Below are 16,475 nucleotides of genomic sequence, written 5' to 3' on the forward strand. Positions count from 1 at the left end.
TGTGCTCATCTGGCAAGCACTGCCCCACTGATCTATATCCCCAGCCCAAGCCAGTGAATTAATTTTAAATCCTACTCAGAGCCATTTTGCAGTCTATCATTTCCTAAAGAGGAAATTGGGCCATTTGACTGACTTCTTTCTTTGAGCATTGTATATGAGTTTTTATGCTGGAAATGATGTATACAATTTTGAATAAATGCTTAGTCATGATTTTTTCAAATTATTTTTTCTAACAAAATTATATTTATTTAAAAGCATTCAGAATATCAACAAAACAGCTGTAATTTTTGTTTTTTTGCAATCACAGAGCAGTATTCAGTTAACAGAATAATTATTCCTTATAAACTGCATTAGAGACAACTGAAGATCAAATGCTACCATCTCGTAATGAATTTGTGCTGTACACCAGCAAGAACTTCCTTAAATTTCCATGCTGATCTACAACCACTATACTGTGCCAGCAAGGTTAGTATTAAAAATACCACCAGGACATAGCTATCTAAAGACGCACTAGTAGTATGTTAACTATACAAATAAAGTACAAATCTTACACAGCTCTATATTTCAGTCTTTTTCTTTAAAAGGAATGAGTTGTATACAGAAGTTTTAACTGCTTTACAGATAAAACTGTGTGTGTGTGTGTGTGTGTGTGTGTGTGTGTGTGTGTGTGTGTGTCAGTACCAGGGATCAAACTCACAACTGCCTGCTTGCAAGGCAGGTGCTTATGCCGCTGAGCTAACCCCCCAGCCCTGTGTGTGTTTTTCTTTATCATCTTCCTCTTCACTTTCCTCCTCTTCCTTCTTTTTCCTGCGTTTTTCAGCCTTGAAAACGTTTTCCTTTATCTCCTTAGGCAGTGATGTGTTTTTCACACTTTTCTTGCAGCTTGGTGCCTTCTTCTTCTAAGGCTGTGTATTATCTCCTTAACGTTATTCTCCACCTTTCCCAGTTTCTTTGGGCCATCACCATGGAAGGCCAAAATGCTCCCCTTTGACTTTGGGGCACTACTCAGGAGAGAAAAAGAACCAAACGAGGCCTTTTGGGCACGGTGGCATCCTTGAACTTCTTTTTTGTCTCCCCTTTAGGAGGAACATAGGTTTTCATTTCTCTATCATAATGGGCCTTCTCCAACTTGGCCATGTCTTCAAATTGTTCTCTTTAGCAGAAATGGTCTTCTACCTTTCTGAGTATTCTTAGAAAATGCTGAGAAGGCAATACAAGCATCTGGGTGCATCTTCTTGTGCTTGTCTTGGCAAGTTTGAACAAAGGATGCGTTGCTTTTTGGCTTCGTAGGATATCCTTGGTGTTTCCTTGTTTTCCTCTGTGAGGCTGAGTCATTTAATACCTGTTCAGCTCTCACTGGCCTAGCACTGTGCTGTGTGATCTCTTAGAGTTCTTTTTTTTTCTTTTTCCTTTTTATCGGTACCAGGGATCGAACTCATGACTGCCTGCTTGCAAGGCAGGTGTTTATGCTGCTGAGCTAAATCCCCAGCCCCTAGAGTTCTTGATATAGCAATTATCAGGGATAAGAAACTGTATTCACTCAAGTGGCAGAAACATATAAATCATTATTACAACCTCACCGCACTTCCCAACAGCTGACTTAAAGCCCTAACAGTCTTTTTTATTATTTGAACCTTATCAGTTTATTATTTTTGTAGGCCAAAACTGATTCAATTTAGGTAGCAGTATATGATTCCAAACCAAGAATTCACTGATTAACAATGAAACTCCTTGTAATAATGTGAACAGGTTTTGAATCCAGTTCAATTACAAATTGTATATGCTAAGGAGCAGTTGTTACAGCTGGTTTGGATTCCACTGAAAGGCCATGCCAGCTGTAAAAGAAAACAGACATCCAGAACACACGAAAGCAGGGAGCTGAGACCAGTCCTGGAGCAGCGCTGGCCCAGTCTCCTCACCTGTCCTGCCAAACAGTCCCCGGGACTACTACTGCTGTGCTGTACGGGACCTGACACACAGGCTCTCCTTCATGAGTGGGCATTTGTTCTTGATGGGCCCCAGAGACTGCAGATCCCACACAGCTGTCATAAGAGCTGTACAACTGGCCGCTGACCTGTGAAGTACACAGTACATAGAAGAGGAACTAGTTTAAAAGTGAACGTAAGACATCACTTTCTGGAAATCACTCAGCCATACCAGTCCAAGCCATTCCTTCCCCTGCGGCTCAAGGTTGTAGTCCTTTTTCTCGCCTAGTGAGAAGGTCACCTCCTTTTTCTCTCTCAGTGAAACTATCTCCCTTCCTTCACCTTTCCAGAGTCCTGCCTTCTCTGGCCATTTTGGAAACATGTTTCTGTAAAATGCATACTTCTTTGTCCCAACTACATCTGACCAGACCAAAGCTCGTGTTTGGGTAAGAGACTGATGGATTATCTTTCCTGACATAAAATGGCCATTGCGCCACATAAGGAAATCTGTTATTGTCCTGTTGACAATGTTTTTCTTCACATTACAAACAAGATTAAGAAAGAAGTTGACAGGCTTATCTGAAACTCTGGAACCAGCTGGGATCTCTGCCAATGTGGAACTTCCCTTCCTGATATTCTGTGTAATCACGGCACTTCAAGGATTTTCACAAGGTTAAGATCTTACCCAGCCTTCTACTGAAGTTAGGGACTCAGGTGATATAAAGAGAAAAAAATGTAATTTCTTATTTTTTTTAAAAAAATGTACAATCATAAAATTACAATCTAAGTTACAACTAGTAATAGTGTATATATTCTTGTTTCCAAAAAATATGAGTTCTGCTTTAAACAAGACAATTGTAGTCATAGAATGTTTTTATCTTCTCCCAAAAAATTCATTTGCTGTTCACTCGTCTAATTCATTAAAAAGTGCGTTCAATAGTACACAGTGAAATCCTAGGGCTGAGGCGATGTGTTCTCTGGCCAGCTCTTTCATCTAGTCTTCATACTGAGCAATGGCTCACAGCCAGACAAATGTAAAAGCCAGTATTACGGCACTAGATACTTGCAAAAATAAAATTTTATTGAAGGACAATCCACATGGAGACAGGAGGTTGGCTCAAAACTGCCTCATGGATTGTTTGGGGCAGAGGAATTGTAGCATCCAGAGGTGAGGAAAAATGAAGGTGTGATTAGTTCTATCTGATTCACATCAGCATGCTGGTCCAGGAAAAACTGTAGATAGATAATTCTGGTTCCTCCACCATAAGGCTTTATTCTCCTTCCTCAGGTTCCATCTCTGCAAGGTTTTCTTCCAGGCTGTCATAGTCACTCTGGGTTAAGATCTATGCTTTTGCACCTACATCCTGCAAAACAGCTTGAACAGTTTCTTAAGAAGACGGATGCTGTCATTTGCAGCTTGGTTTCATTATCTTGTCCTCTTGGTCAGGTTGCTCTAGCTCTTGGTGCATTGAATTTTCTCATATTTAAAAGAAGAATAATCTTATGAAGCCAAGTGGAAGATTAAATAGACATAAAGTGATGAGGACCTATCTATCAAAGAAATGGCTCGCCAGCATTCAGCAAAATTAGAAAAAATAAAAAAGAATACTATGATCATGAAAATTAGGCCTCATCTATAATTGACTAGTATAAATGCAAGAGGCACTGATTGCTCTTTTTTTGTTTTCTTTCCAAGAATTAGAAAACTGATCACAGGACGTGTCCTAAGCAATGCTTGAGACACGCCCTACTAGTAAGTATGGAGAAGCTGGATGTGCTGGCACATGTCTCCAATCTTAGCACTCAGTAGGCTAAGGCAAAAGGACTATTGTCAAATTTGAGGCCAGTTTGGGTTACATGGTGAGTTCAAACCCAGCCTGAGGTACATGGTGAGACCCTTGAAACATATGGTTTAAAAAAAACAGTCCAGAGAAAAAGTAGTGATTGGTTATACTCATGAAAAAATCTGCTTCATATATAGCCACTGCTACATATAAAATACTTTGAAGCAAACAAAAAGCTCCATGTTATATGTTACTTTACATCTAATATACTAAAACAATGGGCTAAAAAATAAAAATATTTTCATCTTAATCTGTTTAAGAGAGAAGAAAATATAAGGCAGTGAATCCATAACTTGATTATAAAGTACCTGTCACATGTTCCACACAGTGATAAGTGCTTCATCTTTCTGTTTTAACAACACTAAAGTACATATTACTGTGTCTGTTTTACCTGTGGAGAATAGTGATCATATATCTCTAAAAATTTACATAGCTAAGATTTAAAACCAGATCAGGCTCTTACTTCTCAATCGTAATTAGTTATGAAGCTATTAGTATTGAGGATTCAAATAATTTTTTAAAAGTGAAATTTCCTTACATGTCATATCATATACTTTGAAAATTAGTTTTTAAAAAGTTTATGAGAAGCACATAAAAATTGGATATATTTCTGAACAAATACTTCAATACATACCCTAATATTTTTCCTTTTTTATGAATAATTTATCTGTGTTGAAAAGGAACATTGTATTATTATCTGTTTCCTTTGTAGGACTCTTTTTGGTTTATGTCTTACACTAAGAAACTACTTTAAAGATAATGATACACAGTGTAATAATTATTATTTTATTTGATTATGCAAATTTGCTTCATTTTTCATAAAATAAAAGGAATAAGAAAGTGAACATGTTTTAACTTTAGAAATGACTATTTGAATTCACAGATTTAAGTAGCTAATGTATCAAATTAAGAATTCTATGGATCTTTTTTACAAAATAAATATAACTCAGGAGAAAAGTTGGAACAGGAGGGTCATTTGAAAAATGGGAGTGGTCACTTCCAATGACCTTTACGGCCTTTATAAGTTTAAATTTTGAATTTTTGATTAAGTATATTTAAATTCAAGTGATACAGACATAGAAACTTAATAATTTTGCTTCACTCATTGACTCCTTGTCCTCTGAGTGAATAATTTTGATGTGTATCTTGCTATATATTTTCTATATTAACAAATAATCAAACATAAATACGTAAGCACAATTTATAACATATATTGTTACCCATTATTCAACCACAGCATTTAAAAAATTAATTATGTTCTTATATAGGTATTTTCCTCTAAAACAATTTAAATATTAGCCAGTGACTCTCCACCCTTGATGTAGAATCATGAGGTGGTTTATAAAACAAAACAAAACAAACCAGTCAGAAATTGCCAGAGCCCTATCCCAGAGATTCTAGTTTAATTAATTAGCCTGGGTGGGGCTTGCCCTCTGTGTAGCTAGGTAGAACCACTGATTGAAGCAATCCAAACAGGGGGCAAATGCCAGTCATCTACATGCCTGGATCCTCCTGGTATACATCCTTCCAGAATGGCCCTGCACCAGGGATACAGCTGTGCTGATTAAGGAAACTCAGAGATTCCCATCAGAACTTTGTGTCTTCAGAAGACTGACCAGGAGACATAAATATGTTTCATCTTATATTGTGTTTAGAAACAGTCACACACAGTAAAAAGTGGTACTAGGGCCAGGGTTTTCAGAAGCCCTGCGATTGACAGTATGTAGTACTAAGGCGGGATTTATCCTTGAGTTGACTAAGCTTTAGAGATTTGTCCTTACCTGCAATCGGGCATCACAGGAAACCACACCCAGCCTTGTTCCTTCTCTGGCAGAGGCAGCCTCTCAGATAGTGCAAAAACTTGTTTGGCCTCTCTTGGGCTGACAAGTTTTCAAGGCCCCTAAACAGCTGTCTGTGTGTCCTAGTGAAAGCTTCACTAATATGACAATTAAATACACGATCATTTAGTTTTCTTCACACTTGTTTTACATTTTAGAGAATTGAAAACAGGGACATGAAACAGGACAGCTATGGTGCTTCTCCCCCTCACATTCCATATTTGTTTCCGTGGATACAACAATTGGCATCCAGTGATTACAAGGTTTTGTTCTGAACTATTCTCAAAGTTCTGTCTTCTTTCAATGCTCCCTCTCCTCAAAACTTTCCCAGGTCAGACGTTTGGAGAGACCAGATATGTTACTGATATTTGTTATGACAATAATTTTTAAATTTTAAATGTGAGCTTTAAGCAAACAGACCAGATCTCAGCAAAGTTACACTGTCTTGAGTTAAAGAAACAGTACGACAAGAAGTGAGGAAAAAAAAGGACAAAATCATAACTGTGGTCTTTTTTTCAGTTTCTCTCCTAGCTAAAAGACTAAAGCATCACATTTTCAGATTTGACCTTTTACCTTTCAAACAATGACTGTCAGGCCTGTAAATCTAGATAAGTGTGTAAATTGCTTCTCAGAACGGGAGGGACAAGACACTGCGGAAGCCCTCAGCCATGGGCAAGCAGCACCGCTCAGCAGGCAGCAGGAGGCGGAGCGCTGGATCTGGACCGAGTCCCCTGCCTGAGCCGAGAGGCTCATCGCCGGGCCCCGCCCCTCCAGTCCCCGCCCCAGTCCCGCCCCCTCTAGTCCCCGCCCCCTGCGTCATGGGGGGCGGAGCGGAACCGGCGGCCGGGAGGGGCGGGCGGCTGCGGGGACGTAGGTCAGAGCCTCGGGCTCCGGCTCCGGGGCTGAGTTTGGAGGTTGTCTGAGAAGTGTTTATTTTATTTTACTTTTTTTTGTGTGTGTTTTTGGCTTTTGTTTTTCTTTTCATCCCAAAGGCCGATGGCTGGCTTGGAAGCATAGCTCGCCCCACTATTATCTTTGGATTTGTTCTCGGTTCTTTTCTTGCATCTTGGGACGTTTGATCGTCATGGTGTGATGTGTTCCTGGGGAGGAACGGGTAAGGATGAACGACGAGCCTTCCCAGACTTCTGCTTCACCCCTGGCTGTGTCTCCCCCCGCCCCCCACCTCTGCCGCCTCCTTTCCCGCTCCTCTTCCCTCCCCCTCACATCCATCCAGTCCTTTATTGGTTATATTAATAACATGGATCAAAACTAGAGTTCTGGGCTGCTACTGCACTTTAAAATGGATAACTGATTATACTACTTTAACTTACTGAATTTTTCCAGAGAAAGTGTTCTATGTACTTTGAAAGCTGGTTTTTTATAGAAAGATTAACTATGGACACGATCGCGCGTGCTCACACACACACACTTACACGTCGCTGGCATTTCGTAATGAAATCCTGTAGCTTAAAGTAGTTTTGTCTGTCTGCCCCCACAAAAATGATGAAGTGAAAAAGTGTTAGCAGTTTAGCCCGGCAAATACACCACGAGCTAATGCCTCAGGGGAAAAAAAAAAAAACTGTTTGTGCTGGAACTTGCTCAGGAATAGTTTTGAAAGGAGCACTACCAAACCAAAGCAAACCAAACAGTCCGCATTCTTTCCAGCAAACACCAATTTTGAGAAACTTGGTTGCTATTTGGCGCACCCTTCCTTTTACATTAAGAAACATGGAGTTATATTTTACCACGTGCGACAGGTAAAATGTATGCACATTGGTTAGGGAATTCCTCCAGTGTAGAGTCTTACTGGTGATTTGGGACTATGCCTTTAGAAATAGTACGATTAAACTATTCTGATTCATCCAGACATGCCGGCTCAGGTTATTTACGATGTCATCTTAATAAGACCAGTTTCTTCTTCCTTCTTTGCTTGAAAGGTCTTTACAAGGAGGAATCCATGCTGTATTCTCCCAGGAAGCCTCTGATTAGGCAACCTTGAAAGATGGACCAAAAAGGTTAGGGGCTTCTTACTCACCATGATACTGTACCCACGTTTAGATTGGGCCCGGCCACATTTCCTGTCGTTTTATTGTCATGAAAAAAATCTTTGCATATTTGTTGTGAACCAAAATAAAAAGTGAAACAATTCCTTTAGTGCCACAGCTGAGCCCCCACTCCTGTCAACTCTTAATTAAAGATAGTAAGTGCTTTTTCTAGTATGTTTCAGATTTTCATTACAAACATGTTTTGCTGACATTGAAATTTGTTGGGGTTTTTGTTTGTTTTTATCAAAATGAGATCTATCTATGTTGAAAAACAAGTTGCCAACATTCAGCCACTTTGAGGGAGTTTAAAAACAACAGTGTAACTTAACATTTGTAAAAGTGTATGAAAAATGGAGAATTTAAGCAGACCTAAAACAGGATATGTGAAATATCTGACCTTGTTATAGGAAAAAATGAATATTTCCTTACTTAGTGACTAAAAAAGTGAATAGGCTGTTACTATTCTGGTATTGTTAGTAAAATAAAGGGAAATACACAGGATTTGATTATAAATAGTTGAACAGAAATGGCTCATTTGTTAGACAAATCTACATTTTAGAATCAATTTTAAAAGTTAAAATCCACATATTCAACCTTTCATTCCTTATTTCACTTATTTATTTTGTTTTTAACAAAGAAATTTTTAAAAGAAAATACTTGTATCCAGGTGTGATGGCACTTGGCTATAATCTCACTACTCAGGAGGCTGAGGCAGGAAGGTTGCTTTGAGTTCAAGGCTAGTCTGGGCTGCATGGTGAGTTCAAGGCCAACCTGAACTACATAATGAGATACCAGCTCAAAACAAACAAACAACAAAGAAAATAGTTGGAGGGGCCCGGGATTTAGCTTGCTGGCCTAAGTGCCTTCCTTGCAAGTATGAGGTCATGAGTGAGTCTGATCTGCAGTACAAAAAAAAATTAAATAAATAAATAAAAGAAAGAGAGAAAGAAAAAAGAAAATATTTGGAGCAAGTAAGACTATTTTGGGGCTCTCAATACAAAATGCATTAATGAAGATAAATTTAATAGATTGTCAATATTTAAGAAAAATAGAATTTATTAATATGAGAAATAATATATTTGCTAGATGCTATCAGCATATCCAGTTAGTAGTTACAGTAGCTGAACAACTTACCATTTTTCAGATTGTTGTATTTTATTTGAAACATTTTTCTCTCCCTACTAAACGGATTTATTTCATATTTTAAAATGCATCAGCTATAAAAGTACTAGTGATAGTAATTTTGTAGAAAAATTGTACCTTAATGAAATCTCCATGCAAGGTGTTCAGTGAAGGGTATTGTACAACTCTGTGAGGCTAAACTATTGCAATGTATAGTATTGCATCAGTAACCCTAGATCTACAAATATAGTCTAGGAAAATAAAGACTTGCTAATATAGCCTAGGAAAATAAAGACTTACTAATATATTCATTATAATGTTATCTGTAATATGAAGAAATTGCAAACTAGCCAGTGACAAAATATCTAAATTAAGTTAATGTTTTACTTACCTATAAATACAAACAAAACCAACATCTTTTGACAAATTAAGGTCATGAAACATGCCTCAAACTGTTGCATGAAAAAGTAAGATTTAATATTATGTTATGTTGAGTGTGTAAAGTATAATTTTAAAATAAATATATATGAATCATTTATTCAGGATCTATTAAGCCCTATGTATCAAGCATTGTTCTAAATTAAAACATTGAACAACATTGCATAAGACTTTTTCTGTTTGAACCTAAATTCTTGCTGCATCAATAAGTATATACGCTAATGTATCATATACCAAAATATATATACATACATATACACATATTTTTAGGTGGTACAACTGTAGACTGATTTTTTTTTTAAAAATTTCCTGATATTTACAAATTTTCTTTAACAATTGTTACTTTTATAGTCAGAAATATGCCACTTTCAAAAATGTCAGCAAGAATGGGTTGTGACTGTGTAGCTCAGTGGTGGAGTGCTTGCCTAGTATGCAGGAAGTCCTGGGTTTAATCCCCAGCACTAGAAAAAAAATCCAAAAAATACCTTTAAGGAAAATAATAAGACAAATGCTAGGCTCTATATTTTTACATTCCGATATGCCCTTTTCAAAAGACATCACTACACACAGTGATTTTATGGTGTTTTGTGTCTCCTTACTCAACTCCTAAGTTTATTTATTGATACCTTGTCACCAGTGTAATGGTATTAAAAGGTAGTCTCTGGTAGTCCTGGGGTGAAGCCCCCAGGAATGGGATTAGTGCCCTTATAGAAGAGGCATAGCAGAGTGCCTTTTTTCTTCCATCAATGGGAGAACGTAGTCAGAAGATACCAACCGTGTACCAAAAAAAACAAGCCCTAATCAGACAAGAGATTTGTTGGCACTTGGATCTTGGACATTCCAACCTCTTGAACTATAAGAAGTGAATTCCTGTGTGGATTTTTTTTTAATAACTAGTTTACAGTATCATCTGTTTAGTGATCCAAATGGACTGAGATGTATGAACAACTCTACAAAAATGTTCCACATTGAAAAATAGATGTTATTGTGCAATTTGTAAATGAAAATAAAATGAGTTGTCCAGAGTTGGGAGTGTGTTACCCTGCCAATAATCAAAACATTTCAGTGTAGCACTAAGTTACCATATTTACACAAATTACTTCAACAAACATGAAAATTAAAATGTGTGAAGACATTGGGAAAACTATTCAATGATATGGAAGAATATTTCCTATATTAGAATGAAGAAACAAACCAAGTTACATGTATCCTAATTTTGAAAAAAAATTGACCTATTGATGAAGAACAAACCAAATTTCAAGTACTTATGTGTAGGTGGTTAAAATTATAGGTGACTATTTTTCTTATGATATTAATCTTTTTAAAAACATTTTCAGTGAATTTAAGTTAGTTACCAAGAAAAACGTTGTTTTCCTAATAGAACAACTTGTCCTACCTAGAATGAAGAACGTGTAGATGATATTAGCTCTCCTTTCTTTCATAAGGTGCCACACATCCTTATGATACATGTTGATGTTGAGTATTATTGTTTCTGAGTTGTTTCCCTGTGAGAAGGGGATTAGTGAGGAAATCAAGAGGTAAAGTTTAATCCTGCTCACATTCTCCCCCTGTTCCTAGTTCTTCTCTGAAATGCCATGTTGGACTGACTTGTGCTTTACAGTTCCATTTCATTTCCTGTTAATCACTTCTACTAGGATCTGGTGCTGATAGGTCTTCACTAAATACTCCTTAATTAATCTTCCTAAATATACTTACTTGATTTAAGGCCTTTTTGAATGAGAAAAATGACTGCACTTACATTTGTTAGTCACAGAAACAAAATTCAACTCTGTATGTAGATAGGTGCAAAAAATTATAATTTTCATGGTATGAGAAGTGAAGATGTATTTTGAAATGTCTAAACATTGGAAAAATCTTCAGTTTCTGGCATTCATAATTACTTAGCATGACTCCACAACATTTAAATTTGCTTTAAGTAGACAACAGAAATTTATAGGATATAGTTCAAATGTTCATTAAAATATTGTATTTTTTTTTACTTAAAAAAATTTTTTTAGAGATTGTTTTTGATCACACAGATCCTACTTTCCTTGTGATATCTCCTGGTTGAGAAATCAACATTTTTACCTTATCCAGATAGAAAAATGCCTGAGTCTGAAGCACTGAACATTTAAGATCCCTAAGCCAGGAACTGAAAGTGAAATGGTTTCACAGTGGGGTTAGGGAACTTTGAAAAGTAATTCTCATTTGGAATCCCCAGACTGGCGTTCTTCTCCCAAATTATGGTGTTTCAGATAAAGGAATATGGTGGTCCCAAATCCAAGTTCATCACATATTATTTTAATTATTAGAGGAAAAAGATCACTTTCCTAATAGAACAACTGGTCCTAGAATGAAGAAGCCATAGATGGTATTACATGCCCTTCACCTTTCCCAGAGTTCCTGTGGTATCCTAATTTCCTTTCTTCTGGTTTTTTCATTCATTTTTTTTAACTGTACAGATTGATGGGTTTCATTTTTACAGATTGTTACCTGCGCATAATATACGTTCATCATTTTGTATCCCTGCTGTTTACTGCCCTTTCCCGACCCTCCCTTCCGGTTTGACATTTGGTGAGAGTGCTCAATGTGTATAATATATTTAATCTGTATCCTTCTCCTGTGTTGCTGTCCTCACACATCTTCCCCGTCATCTTATTTCCTTGTATGTGTCTTTATTGTATATGATTTTATGTCAAGCGTGATTGTTTCTGAATTGCGTTTGCTGGTGAAAACATTTGGATTAGAAAGGAAATCTCAAGACTTCATCTGGGTCATGGTCAGGAGAGAATAAGTTGATGATAGGAATATGTGATATAAAGTTTTAGGGATGTAGTATTTTCAGAGAAAGGAGACAGGTTTGGAGCCTGTATGAAAGGTAGAGGGGCTTGTGAAGATTGCAATAGTGATGTGAGTTATGGTCTGGCCCTGTCTAGGCATTGGTTCTGCATTGTCACTGAAGCATGCTCAGAGATGTTTGGAAGTCTCAGGTGACCCCGTCCCTTGTTAGATTATTGGTAAACTACACTCTAAGGCACATTTCTCAGTTTTTCCAGATGAGTCTCCCTCTCTGCACCCATTCCAGTGTGTCTTTTATACTTCTATTGAGGAAATCTTTAAATGTGACATCTTATCACACTCTTCTTAAATACCTTCAACAATTCCCTACTAAATATCGATTTTTCACCTTAACAATTAAGGACTTCAGTGTGGTCCTAAGTAGACCCCATTTTACAGTAATTCACATATCCAGTAATGCCTTATATCCTAAAGCAAAGACATCCTTCACAATTTTAGTCTTCCTGTAGCTTATTTGTATTTGTAGTTCAGGTTAATAATACTTGAGAGAATTTTAGAAAAGATTTGTAAATCTATTGATAAAACCTTTTAGTTTAGTAGTACAATGTTTTGCTGTCTAATGTCTTTTTTTTAGCTCCAAATAACTCCTCTTCCATATATTCTATTCCTTTTTTATTATCATCCTTTAAGCATGTTATTTTTGCTTTTAAAAAATTTCTGATTGTTTATTGTGTATATGAAAAGTAGTTTCACTGATTATTTAAACTATAATATACACATGGATAAAAATGATTAGCTGCATAAATAATGGTGAATGATAATAAATTAATGGAGAAATTACATTTATAAATTAGAATAAAACTTTATAGAGTAGATATGAATTTCCTAGGTTTATGATTTTCAGTGTATGGTCCCCAGACTAGCAAGATCAGTATCACTTTAGCTCCTTAGAAATGCACATTCTCAGGCCCCGCTGCAGACTTCCTGAATCAGAAACTGGGCAGATTGTGTGCTTGACTGAGAGATTGGAACCTACGTTTAAACAGACTTTCTCGTGGATTCTGATGTATTGTGAATTCGAGGACAGGGGAATAGGGTAGGGCCTTCAGGTGAGCAGGCCAGAAAACCATCGTGCTTTGACAGAGATGCCTGGACCACTTTAAAATAACCCAGAAGGATTATTCCATTGAATTTCCTGTATTGCTTCTAGTACTTCTGTGTTAAAACACAAAATCTGTGAGGCAATCAAAAACACAGTGCTGAGTACACAAAGATTGGTGTTGGCTAACTTTATGTTATTTGATTCCTGGCAAATGATTCCCTTTAAAAATATAGGGAAACTAAACATTCTTGTGTTTTATTAAAAAAAAAAAAAGCGGTGTGGGGAGGGGACTGTTTTCCCTCTTATCCTTTGATCTTAGATACAGGTATTTTTGGAGGATGATTACAAGAAGTACTTGTATATCTTAAGACTCACAGAGAGTTTGTAAAAAATAAGTTGTCTTGGAGATCCTACATTTTTTAAAATTTTCTTTAAAGAGAAAAAGAAAAAAACAGAAAAGGGGTACAAGAAATACAAAATTTCAAAAAATAAACAGTAAGAAATCACTAGTTAATAGATTACATATTGTCATCTTAGAAGTAGTTGTTCAATTCACAAAATGAAAGCATACAAAGTGGACATTCAAACACTGAGTTTGCAAACATTTCTGTTCCATGATCCAGCAAAAACTCAGTAATATGGTTATCTATCTTATACACTTAAATATACATGCAGTTAATGCTACACATCTTTATAGTGATAGTGAATGATACAGATTCCTATTAAGATCATGATTAATTTGCATAAAAGTACATATTTTTATGGTGTATCTGTATATATTACATATAGGGTATATTCTTATATTTTGGATTTAATCAAGTCAGATTAAGTGCCTAATGTGTACTTAATGTGTTTGCCTTTTCTCTTTATCTTACCAGGTACATGTGATAGTGAATATGGTCATTTGAGAACATTATATTTTCATTATGTTATGAAGCTATTAGGAATCAGCAGAATCTTGAAGTCAATTATTAATTAGAAATTAAAAATCTTCTGACCTGCAAATTTTTCCTCCACTGATTTTAATTTTCTAAGGAGCAAGGAAAATGATGTTAAAGGCTTTGTAAAATTGATATTATTTTGGTATTAGAGTTGTGTATTCCCTGTATAAATGTAAGAATACCTAACTACAATTATTTGACTTTTCTTAAGTGGAATGTCATTTAAATTTTATTTTCACAATTAATTTTCATAAATAGGACAGTGCCTAGAACTCTCTGGACATTTAAATAAGCTATCTCTTAAAAGTTAAATGAGCCATATCTATGAAATATCTTTTCATGATTTTTTTTGGCCCAAAAGAATAATTGGCTTTACAACATTTATAATCACATTCAAATCTTCTTGGAAGGAATACACATATTTGCCTTTAGGAAGCCAATGAAATTAAGAATAGTACATGCGTCTTCAGTATTAACCTGCTCATGAGTGAGTACTTCGTGAATGTGTACATGCCTGTGGATGTGCAGGTAAACAGTTCTTTTTCAGTGTTCGGGCTCTGTGCTTGTCCTGTGTTTTATGATATTAAGAAAGCAAAAACTTAAAAAAATTGTAATTTTTTCTCCACATCTTAAATAGAGGAGCAGTCAGTTCACTAACTTCCATGAATACTTTTCTTCATCATAAGTATGTTCCATGACAACATATAGTAACAAACATGAATAAAGTTAATAGTAATGTCTTCCAGTAACTTGAAAATCTGCTTTTTGATTAAATTTTTCTTAAACTTTTTGATCTGAAATTTTTATGTTCATGGTAAAATATTGACAGTCATAAAAACGCTGTCAGAAAATTAGCATAAAAGTACTTGAAAATCAACCATTAATTATATTATCTCAAAAAATCTCATGTTAATGTTTTTGAAAAATATTGTATTCTGTGTGCATCATATATTAATATTTTAGATCATATTTGTATTCAAGTCTGGGCTATATTTTGAAACTTTATAAACTTTAAATATCTTTACACTCATTAGATATATTATTTTCTTTTCTTTTTCTGCAGTGCTTGTGGTTCAACCCAGCACCATTTAACTGATTATATGCTCTTTCTTATTTTATATTTTGAGACAGAGTCTCTCTGGACTGCTAAGTTTTCCATGCTGGCCTTGAATTTGTGATCCTTCTGCCTCAGCCTCTCTGATTACTGGGATTACAAGCATGCTGTCATTGTACCTGGCTAAAGATTCTTTTAAGCATCATTCTTAATGCTGAGTTGAGTGTTTTTCTGTTTAGGGTGATGGAAAATATACATTTTTAAGACATTGCCTTATGGCTCTAGACAAAAAAAAAAAAAAAGGAAGAAAGAAAAGAAAAGAAAAGGCAATGTCAACTCTGCCTTAGTTACTTTTCTTAAGTTACTAGTGAAGTTAAAAATGTTTTTGCTTATTAATTTATAGCATGTCAATTTCTGTGTATTTGTTTAGGCTCTTTTTGAAGTGTAGTCTTTGGGAAAAATGTTGAAATTGTAAATGAATAATTTTTAATACTGATTTATAAGATACTAAATATTAAAAAATAGACCACTGTGATGATCATAGGACTTGTTAGGACAATACTTAAATGGTAGAGCAGATCACCCAAATTGGCTTAAACAGCCCATGAAGTTTTTAAGATAGATGTATACCTGAATAAATCATAATCATTGTATAGTCTAATCATACTATCTTATAAAACATTAGCAGGTTAATCTTATATTCAAATTGATTTAAGTAATTGACAGATGACACATGCGTGACATAGTTTCATAATAAGAAAAGCCTACTTGTATATCCATCAGTAATAAAATGCTAGTAGAAAGCAGCTGGATTATTGTATATGTCCTTTCACTAACTTGTCATGTGATCTTGGGTGAGTCAGTTTCTCTGGACTTAATTTTACTTGTATATCAGATGAAATATTTGAGTTTTTTCATCTTTAAAATTGTAAATTGTTCATTTAAGTTGCTAAGCCATTTCCTACTTAGCATTCCATAAGTAATAAGTGGTTTTATAATAGTAAGAATAGCTACCATTTATTGATCTCTGTTAGATTTTAGATATCTTACACATTCTCAGGAACTCTTCACAACTACCCTGCAGAGTATGTATATATTGTTACTGTCACTTTCCTGTTAGGGCAACTGGTATTATTAAGAAGTCCCACTGGAGCCCAGTGGTAGAGTCAGAATTTGGACTCATAATTGACTAAAAACATCCATTGTTTCCGGTTACATCTATCTTGAACAAGTGGAACGATTATTCTAACCCAAGATTTTTAACAGCGACATTAGATAGCTCTTTGTTGGGAAGAGCAATTGTGTACATTTTAGGATTTGTAACAGAATCTCTGCACAGTGGCATTGCCATCTTTGGCAACGATGAG

General features: G+C 35.7%; 1 protein-coding gene across 1 annotated transcript in view; it reads left to right on the forward strand.

Annotated features, from left to right (window-relative positions):
* Positions 1-6,443: 6,443 nt before the first annotated feature.
* The window catches only part of Atp10d (ATPase phospholipid transporting 10D (putative)), an 88,584-nt gene continuing 78,552 nt past the window's right edge, over positions 6,444-16,475 (forward strand). Inside the window, exon 1 of the mRNA XM_003471567.5 lies at positions 6,444-6,721. The gene's annotated coding sequence lies outside the window, so the exon portion shown is untranslated. The remainder of the gene's footprint in view (positions 6,722-16,475) is intronic.

This window comes from Cavia porcellus, unplaced genomic scaffold (assembly GCF_034190915.1).
Source record: "Cavia porcellus strain 051 isolate PalLab524CR breed Dunkin Hartley unplaced genomic scaffold, mCavPor4.1 scaffold_30, whole genome shotgun sequence".
Lineage (NCBI taxonomy): Eukaryota > Metazoa > Chordata > Mammalia > Rodentia > Caviidae > Cavia > Cavia porcellus.